Genomic DNA, 22,391 nt, shown 5'->3' with positions numbered 1-22,391 from the left:
TTTTTATGTTTCTACTATATAGTACATGCATATATGAATATGGTATGTAAAAAGTTATTACACCTATATACATATGGTAATTATAGTTTTCAACATACTAATTACATATCACAGTGATATAAATGTGGGTAAGAATATATGGTTGTACTTTGTTCCTTTTTTATGACTAATATATGGTTCTACTTATTTTAACATGAAAAAATATTTTTTTTATTTAAATTTTTTATAAAATCTTACTATTGTTATTATCTTTTTGTATATAAAGGGGTCGAATATAATTATTTATAAGTTCTTAACTTTGTATAATATATCATGATATGTTTTAATTTTTGTATGCGTCTCGAAGAAAAATGAATTTTTCGACAATTTTCAATAAACAATTTCTAAAAGGAAATGTTTGTTCTATGTAACACTTAATCGCAAAAGTAAGCTTACTAATGTGACTAAGTCTATGAGCCTCACATTCAAATAGTTATACTATGCACGGAAATTAGAGTTTAAATGATGTGTTTCCATGGCGAGAGAGGGGTGATCGCTAGTTTGCCCATCAAGTCTAGATTTAGTACTTTAGACCGAAAACCAAATGAACATATCCTAACTTTTTAGGAAGTAATTAGAGATATAGATAGGATAAGTTTGGGATATATATTGAGATTGAGTTAATATTGATTATATTAAGTGGCTCAATTTCATATTTACATGCATTGAAAAAATAATTGATATAACTAATATATGTTTATTTTAGACCATAATTTGAGATTGAAATGTAGACTAATTTGTATTTTCAAAAAAAAAATTGAGCTTTTTTGACTGGCACTATTAATAATTATTTTTTTTGGTTAAAATACAATATATATTTATATAAACAGTTAAATAATATATACATATATATTTTATATAAAAGTTAAACAATATAACTTATATTATAATATATTTATATAAAAGTCATATATATATATATATTGTTGTAAGTGGATCGGTCTCCGGCAAGATTACAAAGAAAAATAATTACATAAACTTAAATATAGTTACAAACCTTTCTAATACAAATTACAGTGAGCCTAATAAACAGAAATAAGGTTACAAGAGCAAGACCAGGGAAGAGCAACAGTACATGAACTGGAGACATAAAACAGAGAAACAGGAATACGGCTCAGAGCCTTAAGACCCAAGGCCTACCAAGGCCAGAGGTCACAACCTTACTCAAGGTTGCTCAAATCAGACAGAAAACCACAAGGTTTTCGAACCACAGAGGTTCCCAAAAATCCACTAAGGATATGCCACAGAAGGCTTTTACAGTTTCCACAAAGGAGAAGCCACAAAGGCTTTAAGGTTCTTACCACTAAGGCCTTTTTTTTATTTTTGGAGAAGAAGAGAAGAGGATATATTATTTCGTTAGCAATGAACCGACCAAGACCAGCCATTTAAAGAGGCTGTCATGGGGAAGGTTACTAACGGCCATTTTTGGGTAATAGGAAGAAGCTCAGAAGTCAAAGGGTTGGGGAAGAACCCTAGGAGTCATTTGAAGAGGGAGAGAAGAGAAGAGCACAGACGGGATAGAGAAGAAGGGGAATTAGGGTTTTCAGATGAAGAGGCAGAATAAATACCAGGCAACCGGGTCGGATAGTTAGTGGGTTCGGGTTGGTGGATAGTGGGCCTCTAGGCCGTCCATTGAGCAAAGCCCAGACATCTGGTTTGGGCCATATAGTTTTACATTTTCCACCTTGGTCCAAACCAAGATGGTGGGTCAAGGGGCTATCATCATTGCCTTTGCTTCCAGTACCTGCAAAAAGAAAAGTTAAGGAATAACAGTTTATAAGTGAAGAATACTAAGAAAATTTTTAAAATTTTCAATTGCTAAGCACTTTGTTCCCGTATCTGCTGGATTTTCTTCAGACTTTATCTTTTCAAGATTGATTATTCCTTTATATATAACATCCCTAATCAAGTGATACCTAACATCTATGTATTTGGTTCTATAGTGAAAAACTAGATTTTTACATAATTGAATACTGGACTGACTATCAGAATATACAACGAGTTTATTTTCCAGAAAACCAATTTCAGAGATTAAACCTTTGAGCCATATTGCTTCTTTTATTGCTTCAGTAGTTGCTATATACTCAGTTTCATTAGTGGAAAGAGCTACTATACTTTGAAGTTGGGATTTCCAACTTATGCATGCATCACAAAGGGTAAAAACATAAGAGGTAGTTGATTTCCTACTGTCTCTATCATTAGCATAATTAGAGTCCACAAAACCTTTAAGTTTAACACCTTCAGAGTTTTTAGAAAAGGTTATTCCAAGGTTTTTAGTTCCATTTAGATACCTAAAGAGCCATTTAACAGCTTCCCAGTGGAGAGTACCTGGGTTTGCCATATATCTACTTAAACAGCTAACAACATATGCTATATCTAGCCTAGTGCTTACCATTAAGTACATTACAGATCCTATAGCATTTGAATAAGACACATTTTTCATTTTATCTTTTTCAGAATCAGTTTGAGGACACTGTTCTTTACTTAATTGAAAATGTGCAGCAAGTGGCACTGAAGAGGATTTAGAATTTTCCATAGAAAATTTTGCAAGAATATTTTTTATATAAGAGGTTTGATTTAAGAAAATCATAAACTTAGATCTGTTTCTTTCAAAATTCATCCCAAGAATTTTCTTAGCATCTCCTAAGTCTTTCATTTCAAAATTCTTGCATAAATTATTTTGTAAGCATTTAATCAAACTAAGACTGGGACTAGCTATAAGCATGTCATCCACATATAGAACAAGAAACAAAGGCACATTATTTTCATATTTGAAATATAAGCATGGATCATAGGCACTGTTTTTAAAATCTAAAGAACGCATGAACTGATCAAATTTTTTGTTCCATTGCCTAGGGGATTGCTTCAAGCCATATAAGGATTTTATGAGTAAACACACAAGATTTGGATTTTTCTTATCAACAAAACCATGAGGCTGAGTCATATAAATCTCTTCATCTAAATTTCCATGCAAGAATGCAGTCTTAACATCCATCTGTTTTAATTCCCAATTAAAATGAGCAACTAATGCAAGCATTATTCGAACCGTAGTAAATTTCACTACAAGAGAAAATATTTCAGTATAATCTATGCCCTCTTTCTGTGAAAAGCCTTTTGCTACGAGTCTAGCTTTAAATCTTTTGGCATTATTTTCTTCTTTTATTTTAAAGACCCATTTACAGTCAATAATAGAAGCAGTTTTAGGTTTTGAAACTAAAACCCAGGTGGTGTTTTCTTTTAAGGCTTTTAATTCTTCATTCATAGCAATTATCCGTTCTTTTGAATTTGAACTCTCTACTGCTTCTTCATAAGAGCTTAGTTCTAAATTTTCAGCATTTAGAGCTAAGTGATAATCTTTAAACCTAGAAGGGATCCTACGTTCCCTAGGTTCTCTATCTCTTACTAACTGATAAGTGTTTGGATTTTCATTTTCAAGTTCTTCATTATTGTTTTCTTCTTGATTTTCTTCTCTATTTATTATTTCTTCCCTTTGTTGGTTATCCTCATTGCTAGGTTCCACCTTATTAAAGGTATTTTTAATATTATAATCTTCAGTATTTTTAGAGAAAGTGTTTAACCATGGCATTTCAGATTCATTAAAAATCACATCTCTGCTAACTACAACTTTAAAACCAGGTTGATTCCTAAACCATAATCTATATCCTTTTACTCCAGGTGGATAACCAATAAATACACATTTTTGGGATCTCAGATCTAGTTTATCACCATTAGTATGACAGAAAGCAGTACATCAAAAAATGCGCAGAGAAGAAAAATCAACATCAGAATTTGACCAAATTTTTTCAGGAATATTGCCAAGTAAAGGCACAGAGGGTGATCTATTTATCAAATATGCTGCAGTTAATAAAGCTTCACCCCAAAAGGTTTTTGATAAACCAGAACTTATTAAAAGACATCTTACTTTGTTTAACAAAGTCCTATTCATTCTTTCAGCTACCCCGTTTTGTTGAGGAGTATATGGTGTGATTTTGTGTCTTTTAATTCCATACTTATCACATAATTCAGAAAACTGTTTGTTACAAAATTTCAAACCATTATCAGTCCTTAAAGCTTTAAGCTTATGACCCGTTTGGTTCCCAACCACATTTTTCCAGTTCTGAAATTTTTCAAAAACATCAGATTTTTGCTTTATAAGAAAAACAAAAACTTTTCTGGAATAATTATCTATTATGGAGAGAAAATACTTATTACCCCCATGAGTACTTATATTAGCAGGACCCCATACATCTGCATGTACATATTCTAGAATGCAATTTGAGGAAGTGGGAGATAGGTATGAGGAAGTAGGAAACTGTACTCTATGTTGCTTTCCTAATATGCAATCATCACAAAAATTTAAACAGAGGGTTTTTCATGCAAGAAACCATTCTTGTGTAGTAACTCAAGTCCTCTAAAACTGATATGGCCCAATCTTTTATGCCAAATTTCAGATTTATTTTCTGTAGAAACATTTCCAGAAAAAGAATCATACTTAACAGTGCACAAATACAGATTTCTCTTTTTGACTGCTTTGATAATGGTCATGGAACCCTTAGAAATTTTCATAATCCCTTTACCCCATTTCCCCTCTAACCCTTCTTCTTCTAGGGCAGAGCATGACATCAAATTATGGGCAAGATCAGGGACATACCTAACATTCTTCAGGGTAATTTTTGAACCATTTTCAAAAGTAAGACATGTATCACCATAACCAAATACATCACATAATTTTTGGTTTGTCATTGACACAGAACCTAGCCTTTCAGTTTTAAAATTCATCAAAATCTCTTTGTAAGGTGCCATATGAAAAGTACATCCAGAATCCACAAGCCATTCAGATTTATTTAGAGAATTTTCAACAAAATTTACATCAGATACCATATAAACTTCATCAGTAGTTTCTTCTGAAACATTAGCAGATTCATTATTTTGTTGATTTTTTTTAGGCTTCTTACAGTCTTTAATGAAATGACCTCTTCCTCCACAGTTATAACACCTAAAATCTTTTTTGGTGTTTTTATCTTCATCTCTTTTATTATTGTTATTATTATATCTATTTCTAGAAGGACTTCTTCCCCTACTTCTGCTGCGACTTTTACTGTGTTTTCTGAATTTAGAGTTATTATTATTATTCCTAGTTTTAGGTCTTCCCCTTACAAAATTAACTTCATTGTTACTACTACTAGGAGTATTTGTTTTTAAATCCATTTCTTTTGATTTTAAACCATTAATGACAGTTTCTAGAGTCACATTATCACGGCCATATTTTATTGCTGCCTTAACATCACCATAGGACTCAGGTATAACATTTAATAAAACTATAGGGGTATAATCATCTATATTTTTTTTATCTCCAGTCAGTTTTATGTCTTGAATTAATTTAGTAAATTCATCAATATTTTCTTCAATGTTTTTAGAAAGATCTAACTTATATCTAAAAAAATTTTCTAAAAGAAATAATTTACTAGGAAGAGATGTTTTTGTGTAAAGTTCCTCAAGTTTATCCACAGTTCTTTAGCAGTGTTTTGTTTTCCTACTTTTCTAATCACAGTATCAGATAGATTTAGGATAATAGAACTATAAGCATATTCATCGTTTTCAAGCCGTTTTTCTTCAGAAACTGTTTCAGAGTATTTTCCATCAGTAGCTTTAAATATCTTTTGTTGTATTAAAATGCCTTTCATTTTCTGTTGCCAAATGGTAAAATCAAATTTTCCATCAAATGGTTGAAGGTTATATCTAGACATTTTCCAGAAAACAACAAGTCACAGCAATTTCATAGAGCAATGTACAGAGATACAGAAAACAGAGTACCAACAGAAAAACGAGTAACAATATCACAGTATATATTGTAGGGACCTTGACTACCTCTCCACTAGATACTTGACGGCTTCACGACCCCGGCCAAGGGAGTTTAGCAGTAAGGGTTTGGGGATCTGGGACCGAAAAATTAAAGGAGTTCAAGAATTAGAAAGATGTTACCGTGAGTGGCTTTTCAGGCCAGAGACTTAACCCCGCTCTGATACCACTGTTGTAAGTGGATCGATCTCCGGCAAGATTACAAAGAAAAATAATTACAGAAACTTAAATATAGTTACAAACCTTTCTAATACAAATTACAGTGAGCCTAATAAACAGAAATAAGGTTACAAGAGCAAGACCAGGGAAGAGCAACAGTACATGAACTGGAGACATAAAACAGAGAAACAGGAATACGGCTCAGAGCCTTAAGACCCAAGGCCTACCAAGGCCAGAGGTCACAACTTACTCAAGGTTGCTCAAATCAGATAGAAAACCACAAGGTTTTTGAAACCACAGAGGTTCCCAAAAATCCACCAAGGATATGCCACAGAAGACTTTTACAGTTTCCACAAAGGAGAAGCCACAAAGGCTTTAAGGTTCTTGCCACTAAGGCCTTTTTCGATTTTTGGAGAAAAAGAGAAGAGGGTAGATTATTTCATTAGCAATGAACCGACCAAAACCAGCCATTTAAAGAGGCTGTCATGGGGAAGGTTACTAACGATCATTTTTGGGTAATAGGAAGAAGCTCAGAAGTCAAAGGGTTGGGGAAGAACCCTAGGAGTCATTTGAAGAGGGAGAGAAGAGAAGAGCACAGACGGGATAGAGAAGAAGGGGAATTAGGGTTTTCAGATGAAGAGGTAGAATAAATACCAGGTAACCGGGTCGGATAGTTAGTGGGTTCGGGTTGGTGGATAGTGGGCCTCTGGGCCTTAAATGATTTGGCCGTCCATTTAGCAAGGCCTAGACATCTGGTTTGAGCCATATAGTTTTACATATATATATAGAAAGAGAGAGAGATGGCAGATGGGAGGGGAGAGGCATGGTGGTCGGAGATGGAGGGGGAGCAGGGTAACCCTAGGCTAGGCGAGGGAGTTGGGGGGACTGGGGAGGCAAGGGGCAACCAGGACAAGCGAGGGAAGCAGAGAAGCGAGGAGGCGAGGGAGATGGGTATGGCAGAGATGGGGGGAGAAGGGGCCTATGTTGGAAAATTTCAGTTTCAAGTAATCGAAAAAATATTTTGAAATATTACAATCGGATTTAGAAATAAAAAGCAACTAAAACTATGTTGGAACAAATAATATAAAACAATTAGAAACGCTATTTATGACAAGAAGTCGAAATCGAAAACTTACAACGAGAATTATATCGTAACGATTCTCAGTCTAATTGAAGTTGTTAATTTAACCGAATCGCAGATTATGCTTGCCTTGAAGAAAATACACGTCCCGTATCAATCGTGCATCGAGTTCAACGTAATTTCTCCCAAGATAAGACGGTTACAGTTCTTTCGATTTTAGCACTATATCGAAAAACACCTCGATTAAACATTCAAAAGCTCGTAACCAAAACTTTAAAGCTCAAATCTTAAAAAAAAATATAAAAGCCGAGAGAGAGAGGGAGAGAAAATTCAAAATGAGAGTTTGTTGTTTGTTGTGTGTTCAAAATGGTGAAGAGACAAGCCTTTATATAGGCATCCAAATTCAACAATTAAAACAACAATAAAGTGAAAAATAATGGTCATGAATTCCCGATCCAATACCAATCAAATGCATAAAAGCTGATTTTGAAAATGTTGTTGTTTCATTTCATTCAATTGCAATCAGAAACTGAAAATTCAACATTGAAATGAATGCTATTCAAATGCAAATGAAAATGTATGTTCAATTCTATGGGTTTTAAAATTCCAACAATCCCCCACAAACTCATAGATTTAAACTCAAGTTTCTGTAGTTTAATTTCAACAATGGTACCTTCTAGTTTGAACCACTGTCTAAGTTATCTGACGTCAGTTGTCACCAGGTCAAATGGAACTAAGCCTTGAATTTGAGCCTTTGAGTGTGACAACGTTTGTTAGTAACAACAAGCCACCAACTTTGTGTTGATTCACGTCCTTTAAGTCTAGATTTAGTACTCTAGAGCGAAAATCAAATGAACATATCCTAACTTTTTAGGAAGTAATTAGAGATATAGCCAATATATCTATGATTAGGATAAGTTTGGGATATATATTGAGATTGAGTTAATATTGATTATATGAAGTGGCTCAATTTCATATTTACATGCATTGAAAAAATAATGGATATAACTAATATATGTTTACTTTAGACCATAATTTGAGATTGAGATTTAGACTAATTTGTATTTTCAAAAAAAAAATGAGCCTTTTCGATTGGCACGATTCATAATTATTTTTTTTTGTTAAAATACAATATATATATTTATACACAATTAATAGTTAAATAATACATATAATATTTTATATAGAAGTTAAATAATAAAACTAATATTATAATATATTTATATAAAAGTCATATATATATATATATATATAGAGAGAGAGAGAGAGATGGCGGATGGGAGGGGAGAGACATGGTGGTCGGAGATAGAGGGTGAGCAGGGCAACCCCAGGCTATGCGAGGGAGGTGGGGGGACTAGGAAGGAAAGGGGCAACCAGGCCAGGCGAGGGAAGCGGAGAGGTGGGGGAGATGAGTATGGCAAAGATGGGGGGAGAGGGGCCTGCTAGGTAAGAGAGTAGGGGAGGGGAAGTGGGGCGAACAATGGCCACCTCCAGGGGAGGTGGTGGCAAAAGGAGGGGAAGAGGAAGGCAGATGTGTCAACGGCAGCGACCACAATGGTGAGGAGAGGAAGAAGATGAAAAGGCTGTCATTGTTTAAAAATAATAATAAAAAAAAGGCTTCCAAAACTTGGATAATCGAGGGAAAAAAGTAGAAATAAAAAAAAATCTAAAGCAAATGGTCAGTGGACTTAAATCCCATCACCCATGGTGGGATTTAAATCCACCCAATTTCAGTGTTAATACTGGACTGGCCTGACCTTTATCGGGCCTACCAAAAGCGAAGTAAATGAGTAGCAGGGACCAATTTTGCCTAATATCAAACCAGATCATTGATGAAGGATATGCGAAGGGTAGGGCAGCCATTAACGGACTTAAAATGAAATGGATGGCGAGATTTGGACTGGAGAAGTCGAACAGAGGTATCCGACTGGCTTGTCGACATCTTATCTCGTCGGCGGTTATGGCTCAAACAACGCAGCAGGCCTCGGTGCATAGATCCCTCTCTCTTTTTGATGGAACTGAGCGTGCTGGTTCACCGGCTGTTGAACGTTTGATGACCTGGAACGGGCTGTTGACGATGGGCTATCATAGCAGTAAGGAAGGTGATGATGTGGCAGCTCATGTGGACAATGAGGTGGATGATGACGTGTGCGATGATGTCGCATCCTATAGGCGACATGTGGTGGTTGAAAAGGAGGTGGAGGTGGTGGGTGATGTGGAAATTATGTCATCGAGTGTCAAATCCATTTCTATCGGGTTATTCGTTGGTAATATCCCGTTGCATGCTTGTCCGGAACCTCTTGTTGACGATAAAATCGCACAAGCATTCAACAACTCATCACGGACAGTTCTTTCATATATTGCTCCGATTGTGCAAAATGGTGAGGTCATCGTACGTCCTTCGATTGATACTATCTGTGCTGGATCGAGACGTTGGAAAACAACAGCTGTTGGGTATTTTTTGGGGAAAAAAATCCTATTTTCACCACCTCAAGGAGTATGCCAAATCTGTTTGGCCAGAGCTACGAGAGGTCACAGCTGCCCTCTAAAGTTGCATCCACACCACACCGGAATTAGGATCCCTCAATTCTCTTTACTAGAAGAAAATTATGGAGAAAAATACACATCAAGTGTGTATTCAAGAGGGGCGGCCGAGAGGTGGAGTTAGGGTGTAGGTAATCATTTTGTGTATTGTGTTATCTATTAATTCATTAGTCATTCCAAATAACTAATACACATATCTATACGTTTTGAATGGATACATATTTAACCATCCATAAGATAATAAAATCCTTTATTCCAAATAAAGGATAACTAACATGACACTTTTCAAAAGTGAATTTATTAGTTAATAATTTTCTTTTCTAACAATTTCCACCAACTTAATTAATGGGCTTGGACCGATTTTAATTAATTAAAATACAAAGCTCAATTAATTAAATCCAATTTAATTAAAGCCCACTTAATAATTCCATCATATATTTAATCCAGTTAAATATATGAACCCGATAACCCTTTATTAAATAATAAGGCCAAGCCTAATATAACTTAGTCCAATTAATTTATCCTTGGGCTTATCCATGTAATGGATCCCTCTCATATATAAGTAACCCAATTACTTATAGAATTAATTCTCAATTAAGCCCTCGTCCCTTCTCTGTGATTTGTGTGTGACTCTTTAGGTTCACCTTTCAACTGACTTGGGCTAGTGTCCAATACTATTATTAACTAAATTCAATTTAATTAATAATTCTCAATCAACACTTGATCAAGAAAGCCCGTCACCATAGGTGGCCATATAGCACCGGTCCATGGCACTAGAGATTAGGAGAATTTTCATGTGAACTTGTAGGCTCCCTAGTCCATACGGGTATGGTCCTTCAGTCTACCGTCTTCCGACCTTTAGTCTAGAGCATGAAATTGGGTGTCGGTTCCCATCCTGAAATAGGTAATACTTGAGATCGTGTTATGCCAAATTGCTCGACATAGGAACCTCTTTTTCCTATTCGACCAATGACTATGGCCACAACTTTATAGAGCATATTGACACATCTTCAAGTGCATAGGAGGTACCTCTGTCATGTTTTGATAGGTAATGGGCCCTCTTTTTGGAACTAACCGTCCTTGCTACATACTCTGACTGCACTGGACAAGGCTTATGATGACCATGTCTGAAATATGATCACCTCTTGCACAAATCTATGATACAGTGATCGCATGCACATGACTGCCATGATTCCTTAAGTCTGAGGACTACTCTCGTACTATTGGAGCCAAGGACTCAAGTCATACTTACCTAGATTCCCGTACGATCCCCATGAGTTAGTTCAGTCGATTCGACACCTAGCCAATCGATCAATTAAAATTGCATAGATGTCCTATGTTTGTCGTCGATGAAACACGACACTCATCAAATAAATGCGACTCTTAATGCAAGTCTCAGTAAGACTTTCGATGCCTAGTCTCAAGGTCCTTGACTTAGGACATTTCAAACCCAACCCTAAACAATTGGTTTCATGACCGCCACCCAATGCGCAGTCCAGTTGTTAATGTGGTCTTTGGACATCTATTGTGACGTCCAAGTAGTGGTTTACGTAATTTGGTAAGCACAATAGACATGTGTGCCGAAGACGAATACTTATATACTAAAATTGCACAGACGACGCACGTCTTTTGTTGATAAAATGTGGCTGCAGTATTTAGTACAAATCTCTATAGGATCCTTGATGTCTTATCTCGAGGTCCTTGACTTGAAATATTTCAAACTTACCTATAGAAGCAATATTTTTAGAATCGGATTGGGGAGCAAACCAATCAATTTATTGGGTCACTAGTCATTGGTCTGATCGGTTGGAGCAGATTAAAAAACCAGTTGGCTCGGACCATATTATATTTAAATTTCAAAAGTTTTAGAAATTTCAAAGTAAATTTCATTTAATTTACAACAACATAAATAATTTCTCACCAAAATTTGACTAAAAATACACAAAAATAAATTTAACAATTCAGAACAACAATATATAAAATGATATAATTAATTCCCCACAACTTTCAAAATGAACAAACTAAAAATCCAATCATATAAAAAATTAATATCAACTTATCAAAAACCTAAAATCAAAAATTAAAAAATGGAATATCGAAAAAAAAGATATAAAAAAATTTAAAATTAAAAAAATAACAGTTCACATAAATAATTAATAAAATAGTAACAATTAAGTGAGACTCTTCACATTCTTCAACGACAACAATTAAGTGAAGACTCTTCAAATGCTCCAACCTGTTTTTTAGGAAACAACATAGAAAAGGGGATAAAGCTTATTAATTAAGAAAACTACCCCATCTCATCCCTAAAATGAAGAGAGAAAGAGAATGAGCGATAACAGAGAGGAATTAGAAAAAGATTGAGCTTTGTTGCCGCCATTGAAGAGAAATGATACTTCCACTAAGCCCATCGCTATTGAGTGCGATATTTTTGTTGGGTTCAAACTTCAATTCATATTTCTGCTGAGTACGTGACCATTGAAGAGAAAATGTAATTTGTTGCTGTCTTTCTTGAACAGATGTCATTGTCGCCGCTAGAGCACATGCATGCTCCTTTTCTTCTTCTTTTCTTTCTTTCTTTTTTTTTTTTCAAAATGCAAAATGAGTTGATGGGTCCCGATTTTGGCTGGTTTTTACTGGTTTCCACAAGTTTTGACTGGTGGTCCACTTTGGTTTTGACCTCCCCGATTTTTGTACACTTACTAGGATCGGACAGAGCTCCTGGTCCTGGTTAAACCGGTCGAACCGACCGGTACGGTCCGAGTTTAAAAATGTTGCTCAGAAGTTGGTTTAACAGTTGACAAATCTATGCGCAACCCAACTTCATGGGTTTAACCTTACGGTTTGTGGGCATTTCGTTATGACATTGAAACCGCATCCAATGTTAGTGGTAAGCACAAAAACTCAATGCCAACTTGTTGAATTGTTACTATATTCATCAATTCAATATTATTTTATAAAGATCGGTAAATGAAAAAACAACCAATCCAATTAGCTTTTGATCACCCATTCTAACTGGTCACTTGGATGCTGACTAATTTTTCTACTTGAATGTGTCCTATAAACTCTCTTGTTTGAATTAATTTCGCCTACCATATCTAATAACAAATTAATGACCGGTCGGGCTTTGATGATGAAACACGCCATCCTCTCTACCTTCCTAACTCTTCTTCCTTCCATACCCATGGTAGAATATTAAGCTTCAATTTACTCCCTACATACACTATTCTCCTTTGTAAAAGGTTCGAGCTTCATATTTTTACTACCCTCTTTTAGAAAATTGTATTAGCTCCCCACCCACCTTCATTTGATTCAAATCTTGCAGTCTAATTTTTCAAAATCTATTATCCTCAGATTCCTATTTCATCTTAGGTCATAGACGTTGGTGTTGAGATGAAGAACAAGAACATGCATGCTCCGTTGCTGCAATTGAAGATTGGGACCCTGGTTGAGCTACAGTCAGTCACAGGCGAAGAAGACGCGCGTTTCTTGTGAATGCGTTTTACTGATTGGATTACGACTTTATAAGTTAGGCATATGTGGCATTATCGTGTACACCACGTGGAGCTGATGTGGCTCAGTTGGCTAATTAATTAATTTTTCTATTTTTCTATTCATCGTTCCGTTCATGTATTTAACAGAGTTTCTTCAACTTTCTGGGTTTGTGTCTGAATTCTCAGCTTGATTTGTTTTGATTACTTACTTTAACATGGTATCAGAGCCTTCATAATGAAGGTCTTTATTTTTGTCCTGCGTTTCAAACACCTTAGCATTCAACATGGCGAATGTTGAATATGGAAACGTAGATATGGCACAAACTACTCCTGATCTGGAGTCTATGCAGTTGCAGGCCTCTAATCACCTTAGGATTGTGATGGTGTTAGCAATGCTCACTGGTAGCAACTATTTTTCTTGGAGCAGGGCGGTGCGACGAGCTTTAACGATGAAAATGAAACTGGATTTTGTCGACGACACTGCGATTAGACCCCCAATGAACACTGATGACTTTAAAAGTTGGAATCGCATTGATTCCATAGTAACCACCTGGATTTTAAACTGTTTTTCGAAGGAATTAGCTAAATCATTCATGTACATTAGTTCCTTCAGTGAACTTTGGTTGGAATTAGAGGCGAGGTTTGGGGAGAGTAACAACCCCATGATTTACGAGTTGCAGCGAGAAATTGGACTGGTGATGCAAGGAAATATGTCGATTACTGAATACTACACAAAACTCAAAGCCTATGGGATGAACTTACTTGTTTAGCTCCTACTCTGAAATGCATATGTACAGGATGTAGCTATGGCATTAACAAGGCCATGACAGAAATGACTGCATCTAACCAGCTGATACAATTTTTGGTTGGACTGAACACTAATCAAGCACGGAGTCAGATTCTGCTACTAGAACCTTTACCATCAGTCACAAAGGCATACTCTATGCTCATTCGGATGGAGAAAAAAATGCAAATGAACATGAGCGGCTTGGAAATGAATAATGGTGCCGAATTTCAAGTCAAAACAAAGAATTTTAAGAAGAAATATGATGGGTGTACACATTTATGCCCTGCGAAAAGACCAAAATACCCTTCATTAAGGGCATTAGAGTCCTTTCATGATCAGAATCCGCGCCTTTTGTAATGGGCAGGTCGCGGAGGACCCGACCCGGATCGCACAAACAGACCGAAGACCCAGACAATGACAGCCGTTCGCTCAGAACGCAAGCCAGCAGGATAAGGCCACGTGGCCCAATCAATAGTATCCAGTTGTGCTCCATAAATAGACCCCGAAATGCCGTTATTAAGGTAACTGTTACGCATTTATCGTGATCGAACTTCGAGCTAGAACATTTTTCTCTCGATCAACCTAACTTGAGCGTCGGATGGTCATTGTCGGAGACGTGCCCGACGAGCTCACTGTTTGTGTTTTATTCTCAGGGAACCCAAAATTTGATCTAGGAAGAGTTAGACGTCTATGCTGAGATCGTTTCACGAGATCGCTAATTTCGACCCGGATCAGTTGGCGCCGTCTATGGGAACGTCTGAGAATTTCTTATTACCATGCAGGGTTCATCGAGGAGAAACGCCGGAGAAGAGGAGACACCGAGAAAGGGAGGAGCACTTGTTCAGATCACAAAGGACGAGCTCTAGAGAATGATAGAGGAAGCTAGTCGAAATGCCATTGTGGAGTATGAGAGACGAACTGCTACTCCACTGGTCAAAGAAATTACGAGGAGACAGTTATTCGAAAATGTAGAACCACCGAGAGAGTCAAGGGTGCAAGGCGAGCAGGAACACCGTAGCAAGCGACCCGCATCATCTAATGCCGGCTCCAGCAGCCACGTTCACGCGAAAAGAAGGGAGTCCATAATATCGCGGGCCGAGGTCGAGAGTGTGGGAAAACAGATAAATAGCTTGAACTGACAGATTGATGAGCTGAAAGAACGGGGAGAGATAGTGGCTCAAAACAAGAATTCTCCTTTCTGTAATGACATTCTGGTCCAAACAGTCGAGCCGGGTTTTAGAGTGCCCGACTTACGGAGGTATGACGGAATGAAAGATCCGCAAGAACACGTGGCCTTCGTGATGGTGCTGAATTTATATGGGCAGCCAGCCCCCATCATGGCAAAATTGTTTGCGACCATGCTCACGGGAAAAGCTCAAGAATGGTTCACTAATTTACCTCGAGTAAGCATCGAATCCTATGAGCAGCTCATACAAAAATTCAACTTTCGTTTTGCGAGCAAGAAGAAGCAGAAGAGGTTAGCGACCCATTTGCTCAATATCCGCCAGAGGAAAGATGAGACACTAAAAAACTTTATGGGAAGGTTCAGTAATGAGACATTAGAGGTGCAGGAATTGAGGATTGATATGCTTGTGAGCATCCTCATCCATGGGCTACGAAAGGGTCCTTTTACGTCCGCTCTCGCGCACGATCCGCCCAGTGATGTCGAAAAATGGCATTGGCCCAGAAGTACATAGACGAGGAGGAGATGAATGCGATGAAAGATTCCGAAAGGAGAGAGCGCGAGCATGTCAAGCGACCGCATGAGGGCAGAGAAGCTGGAGGGAGCAAACCGAAACTGGAAAAGCTGAAGGAGCCTAAGTATATCCCCAAATACCATAACTATACTCCACTTGCCATGTCGCGAGAGAAGGCATTGATGATGGTGGAGAATGCAGATGTCTTGAAGTGGCCGAGGCACACTAGGTACACTCCCTCTAAGAAGTTTTCTAACAAATACTGCAGATTCCATCCAGAGAGGGGACACAACACGGAAGAGTGCTTCCAACTGAAGGATTAGATCGAGAGGCTGGTTAGATAGGGGTACTTCCGAGATCGCGTCCCCCCAAATTGCAAAGTCAGTGGGGGAGCCCCTGCCGGCGAGAATAATGTACCCACCAAGGGAGTGATATACACGGTCGTGGGAGGATCGAGTGCTAAAGATTCAGGTCGAACACGAAAAAGGTGCGCTCGTACTGTAGGATCGAACAGGGAAAGGGAATTTGTGCTGAAGGTGGAGGATGAAGAGGCCATTTCATTCGATAGTTCCGACAGATTGAAGGATGGCGGAGACCTGAATGACCTGATGGTCGTTAAGCTAGATATCGCAAACTTCACTGTCCACAAGGTGCTGATCGACAGTGGTAGTTCAGTAGATATCATTTTCAAGAACGTGGATGGGGTTAGAGAACGCAGGACTCGAACTCGTAAAAACCCCGCTAGTTGGCTTTGGTGGAAGTGAAGTAGCCTCATTGGGAACGATCGAGCTGCCCGTGTCCATGGGAGAAGAGCCAAAGAGAAAGATCTTGATGGTCAAATTTCTAGTAGTGGATACCCCGTTTACCTACAACGTCATCTTAGGTAGACTGGGGTTGAACTCGTTCCGAGCGGTCATCTCCACATATCATATGAAGATGAATTTCCCCACAGAATACGGGATTGGGGAGGTATCGTGCGATCAGAAGGAAGCTCGGAAGTGTTACAATTTGTCATTGAAAGGAGAGCCGAGGCAGAAGAAGCAAAAAACGAAGAAAGACGCGGAACCCCGACCTTATGAGGCAGAACATTTGAAACCTAGCGAGGAATACAAGGCAGTGCTGCTCGTGCCCGAGGAACCTGACAAGACGACCCGAATAGGGTCCAACATGAAGGATGGGGAAATGGCCATGATCGAATTCTTTAGGAGAAATGCCGATATGTTTGCATTGAGCCCATCAGATTTTACGAGAATCGATCGGGAGGTCATTGTGCACCGATTAAATGTCGACCCTATGGCCCGACCAGTACAATAGAGGAAGAGGTCGTTTGGCAGCGATAAAAATAAAGTTATCAGACAGGAGGTCGAAAAACTGCTTAAAGCCAGGTATGTATCCGAGGTCCAATATACTGATTGGCTTTCTAACGTAGTGCTCGTCCCCAAATCCTCTGGGAAATGGCGCATGTGCGTTGATTTTACAGACCTGAACAAAGCCTGCCCAAAGGATCCGTACCCTCTACCCCGGATCGATGTGATGGTGGACTCAACAGTGGGGTTCGAAATCTTCTCGATGATGGATGCTTATCAAGGATATCACCAAATTTGCATGGCTGAGGAGGACAGAGACAAAACCTCGTTCGTTACTGAGAAGGGGATTTACTGCTACAACATGATGCCATTCGGACTGAAAAATGCAGGCGCGACCTACCAACGATTGGTCAATAAGATGTTCGGTGACTTGCTGGGGAAGACCATGGAAGTATATGTCGATGATATGTTGGTCAAGAGTAAGAGGTCGCAGGACCATCTCAAGGACCTCGCACAAGCCTTCAGCATAATGAGAACGTATGGCATGAAACTGAGTCCTGACAAGTGCACATTCGGAGTTGGAGGAGAAAAATTTCTGGGATACATGGTTAGCGAGCGGGGAATAGAGGCAAATCCAAAAAAAATCCAGGCTATTATGAATCTGCGATCTCCAGCTTCAATCAAAGAAGTGCAGAAACTCACGGGCAAGATCGCATCGTTAAGCAGGTTTATATCCCGATCGGCGGACAGAAGCCTACCTTTCTTTAAGGTCTTGAGAAAATCGAAAAACTTTGCATGGACCACGGAATGCGACCAGGCATTACAGGAGCTGAAGGAATACCTCACGAAGCCCCCCTTACTGGCGAACCCGAAAGAAGGGGAGATGCTGTTTTTGTATCTGGGAGTATCTGAAAATGTGGTCAGCTCAGTGTTGGTGAGGGAAGAAGGAAACAATCAAAACTCGGTCTACTACGTCAACAAGATGCTTCAGGGTGCGGAGTCTAGATATTCAGAGATGGAGAAGCTAGCTCTTACTTTAGTGGTAACAGCTCGAAAGCTGCAACCTTACTTCCAGTCGCATAAAGTGGTCGTACTGACAAACCACCCCCTCAAACATGTGATGTCACAAACCGAGGCCCCCGGGAGGTTGATTAAATGGGCGGTCAAATTGGGGCAGTACGACATTGACTATCAGCCTAGAACAGCCCAGAAAGCGTAGGTGCTAGCAGATTTCGTGATGGAGTTGTCCAGCGCACAGAAAGAGCCTGAAACAGTTGAATAACCTTGCCTGAAATGGATGCTACATGTAGACGGATCTTCTAATGCCAATAATGGAGGAGTAGGCATATTAATTCAGGGGCCAAAGGGAGTGGAGATCAAAGTTGCAACTCGCTTATCTTTCCCAGTGACTAACAATGAAGCAGAGTATGAAGCACTCATACTGGGTTTAGAGCTCGCACATGAAGCCGGCGCCCGGGACCTAGAGGTTTTTACAGACTCTCAGTTGATTGCCCTACAGATCGAAGGAACGTACGAAACAAGGGAGAGGACGATGGCATCGTACAAAGAGATCGTTCAACGGTTAATGAGTAAATTTTAGAAGTGTTCTGTTTTGCAGGTTCCTAGGGCTGAAAACGACAAGGCGGACGCCTTATCTAAATTTGGAGGTGCATTGGACGGAATCAGAGATCGCACTATCACAGCCCTAGTACGCGAGCGATCGGCCCTTTCGAGCAGAGCTGAGGTGCAGGTGGTCTCAGAGACAGGGTCATGGAAGGACGAAATTGTGAAGTATCTGAGGACGGTACCCTGCTCGTCGACCCCATTACTGCGAAGAGAGTCAAATTTTGAGCTACCCGGTTCACTTTGCTAGCCGGCCAGCTCTACAAGCGAACGGTGGATGGGCCTCTCTTGAAATGCTTAGACGAGGAAGGAGCCCCATATGTGATGTGAGAAATCCACGAAGGGAGTTGCGAAAACCACTCGGGCGCGAGATCGCTGGCCCAAAAGATCATGCGACAAGGATATTTCTGACCCACCTTGGTCAATGATTCCAAGGATCTGGTGAGGAAATGTGAGAGCTGCCAAAAATACGCGTCCCTGATCCACCAGCCTGCGACCCCAATGGAGCCGATCAGAATAGCGTGTCCATTTGATCAGTGGGGAATTGACATTGTAGGACCTTTCCACTCGCCCAAGCTCAGAAGAAATTCATCATTGTGGCGGTCGAATATTTCTCCATGTGGGTCAAAGCAGAAGCAGTGGCAAAGATCTCTGAGAAGGAAGTCATCAACTTTATCTGGAAAAACATCATTTGCAGGTTCGGGATACCTAGAATATTGATATCTGACAATGGCACCCAGTTTCAGGGAAGAAAGATTGCGGAGTGGTGCAAGGAACTGAAGATCGCGCTACACTTCATAGCGGTCGTGAACCCTCAAGCGAATGGACAAACCGAGGTGACTAACCGGACGATTTTGCAGCACTTGAAGACATGCCTCGAAAACAAGGGTTCGTGGGTCGACGAACTGCCTGGAGTTTTGTGGGCTTACCGCACAACTCCACGATCTGCCACGGGAGAGACCCCATTCTGCCTGGTGTACGGAACAGAGGCTATCATTCCGGCAGAGATTGGAGAGGAGTCCCATAGAATCATGCAATATGATCCTGAAGCCAACTGGGATGGGCGAAATTTCGATCTCACTGTAATTGAAGAGAAGAGAGAGGTCGCGTATGCTAGAATCTTGCACCACAAGGGGTTGATGATGAGGAGCCATGATCGTAGGATTCGACCACGCCAACTGCAAGTAGGAGACCTCGTGTTGGAAAAGGTAGAAGCCTCCAAGCATGTAGGAAAGCTGGAACCGCCGTGGGAGGGACCGTACAAGGTGGTCGAGATCAAGAAGAAAGGTACATATGAACTACAGGATATGCAGGGCCGAGATCTGCCGCACCCATGAAATATACAGAATTTGAAGAAGTTCTACGGTTGAGCATCGGAGTTCGCATTATGGTGTCTGTGAAAGGCCATCAACAAAGAGATCGAGTTCTGGTGCCTGTGAAAGGCCACCAATGAAGAGATCGAATCCGGTGCCTGTGAAAGGCCATCAACAAAGAGATCGAGTTCTGGTGCCTGTGAAAGGCCACAATGAAGAGATCGAATCCGGTGCCTGTAAAAGGCCATCAACAAAGAGATCGAGTTCTGGTGCTTGTGAAAGGCCATCAATGAAGAGATCGAATCCGGTGCCTGTGAAAGGCCATCAACAAAGAGATCGAGTTCTGGTGCCTGTGAGAGGCCATCAATGAAGAGATCGAATCCGGTGCCTGTGAAAGGCCATCAACAAGGAGATTGGATTCTGGTGCCTGTGAAAGGCCGTCGACCACAAAGGGATCGAATTCCGGAGCCTGTGAAAGGCCACCAGTTATGTAAAGGTTAGGAAGATCGCATCTCGTATCTTGTAAAGGTTAGGAAGATTTGAAAAAGACGCATCCAATTAAATGCGATCTGAAAAAGACGCATCCAAACAAACGCGAACTAAAAAGGACGCGTCCAACTATGCGATCTGAAAAAGACACATCCAATTAAATGCGATCTGAAAAAGACGCATCCAATTAAACACGAACTGAAAAAGACGCGTCCAATCATGCAATATGAAAAAGATGCATCCTTCTTTCCAGCTGGAAAAGAGGCATTTTATTATGCGAACTAAAATGCGTTCAGCACATGCGATATGAAAAGAGATGCAATCTTCAAATGAAGGAAAGCAGTAAAGGGAAATAGAAGGAAGTAAACACGCTAGATGAGAAAAAATGATTTCATTGATGAAGTTTCATTTACAAGTCCCATCACAAGAATATGCCCCAAGGGTCAATTCCCCAAATTTACAAGTCAATGTTGTCAAAGTATCAGGGGGAAGAACGAGTCATACAAAAATATGTTCAAAATCCTATCAAAAAGAGGAGAGATCAGGCAACATCATCATCGTCATTGTCCTCAGCCTCAGCTTCTAGATCTACGCGCAAAGCAGCGAACTTGTCATCCTTCAGATCAGGGTCGGGGGGATAAGGTTGGAGATCGCCGTCGAGAGTGATGTCCAACTGGCTGCGATCAAAGGACTCTTGGAATCCGCCAAGCTTCTCGGTTTGAGCTTCACAGGTCTTATAACTCTTGGTGAATGAGTCAGCAGACTTGAGTTCCAAGGCAGTTGTGAAGGTGTCTGTCTTCAAGAAATCGCGGACGACAGCCATACGAGAGCCAGCCAGGAGTTTTTGGTGTTCTTCCAGAGTGATGCGACCGGACTGGCCTTCCTCAAAACCTCGCTTATGACCTTCGGCCAGTCCAGCCTCCCAGCCAGCCTCGAATCCTTCCTTCCTGCCTTCAGACAAGGCAACATCCCTCTCAGATAGAGCGATCTCCTTCTCCTTTTTAGCGACCTTGCTCTCTAAGTTCTTGATCTTTTCTACGAGGGCCAGCATGTCGTCCGCGTGCTTAAGATCCTGGTTATCTCGTTCTACCAGCTGGGCTTGGAGCTCCTTCACCTTCCTATCAGTCATGATGTAGTTCTTACGATAGGATGTGCATTTCAGGGACAAGCTCCGCAGAAACGTTAAGCCCTACAAGATCACGCAAAGTTATTCAGGTTCGAACTTGTGAGCCGATTCAAGAATGAAAGATTACCTGCAGCATGGCATGAGCCCCGTATTGCTCGATTGGAATAGGGTTGTTCGTCACCAGGGAATTCTGGTCGCGAAGGGAGGTCAAAGAAGTGTACAGGTCAAAAGGTTCCCCCCTGCTTCCGAGAAAAGCACCGTGCTGAAAGAGCAATCCCACCTCGGAGCTGCCCTATCTCCTTGGGGTGCAGAGGACTGCGACTGAGGACCCTTTACAAATTCCCGAGTCTCCTCCCAACGCAAAGCGAGCTGCTCCAACCTCAGGAACCTGTCTCGCTCGTCCTCTTGGCTAGATTTGTCTGCAGCTTCCTTAGCTATCCTGCTCAGAGTTTTAGGCCGTTGGGATTTGGATTTGGAAGAACCAGAGGGATCCACCGGTTCTTTCCGCCTCGAAGCTTCCCCCTGCCCATGTTTTTGCGAGGCCCGCTTCCTTTTCTTTGACTTCTCCCCGCCATCGTGATCTGGCCTCTCAGATTCACCCCTTGGTCTCCGCTGACGGTGTCTAAATTCAGCTCTAGGTTGCTAGAGTTATATCCATGGAGGGGTTGAGAAGGAGTCTCTTCGCTATCAACTTGGATAGGCTAACGAGTAGCGGGGCTCGCTGGCTCACGGGCTCGAGGAGGAACAGACACAGGAGGAAGGTCCTTAGCAGGAAGGTCTTTAGCAGAAGCGACCTGCTTTCCCTTGGCCTTGGCCTTAGCTATTTTATTCGCGGCTGCCTTCATTCGTAGATCATTATGCGAACTTATGATT

The sequence above is a fragment of the Sesamum indicum genome, unplaced genomic scaffold (genome assembly GCF_000512975.1).
Source record: "Sesamum indicum cultivar Zhongzhi No. 13 unplaced genomic scaffold, S_indicum_v1.0 scaffold00148, whole genome shotgun sequence".
NCBI classification, from domain to species: Eukaryota; Viridiplantae; Streptophyta; class Magnoliopsida; order Lamiales; family Pedaliaceae; genus Sesamum; species Sesamum indicum.
This window is presented reverse-complemented; position numbering follows the sequence as displayed.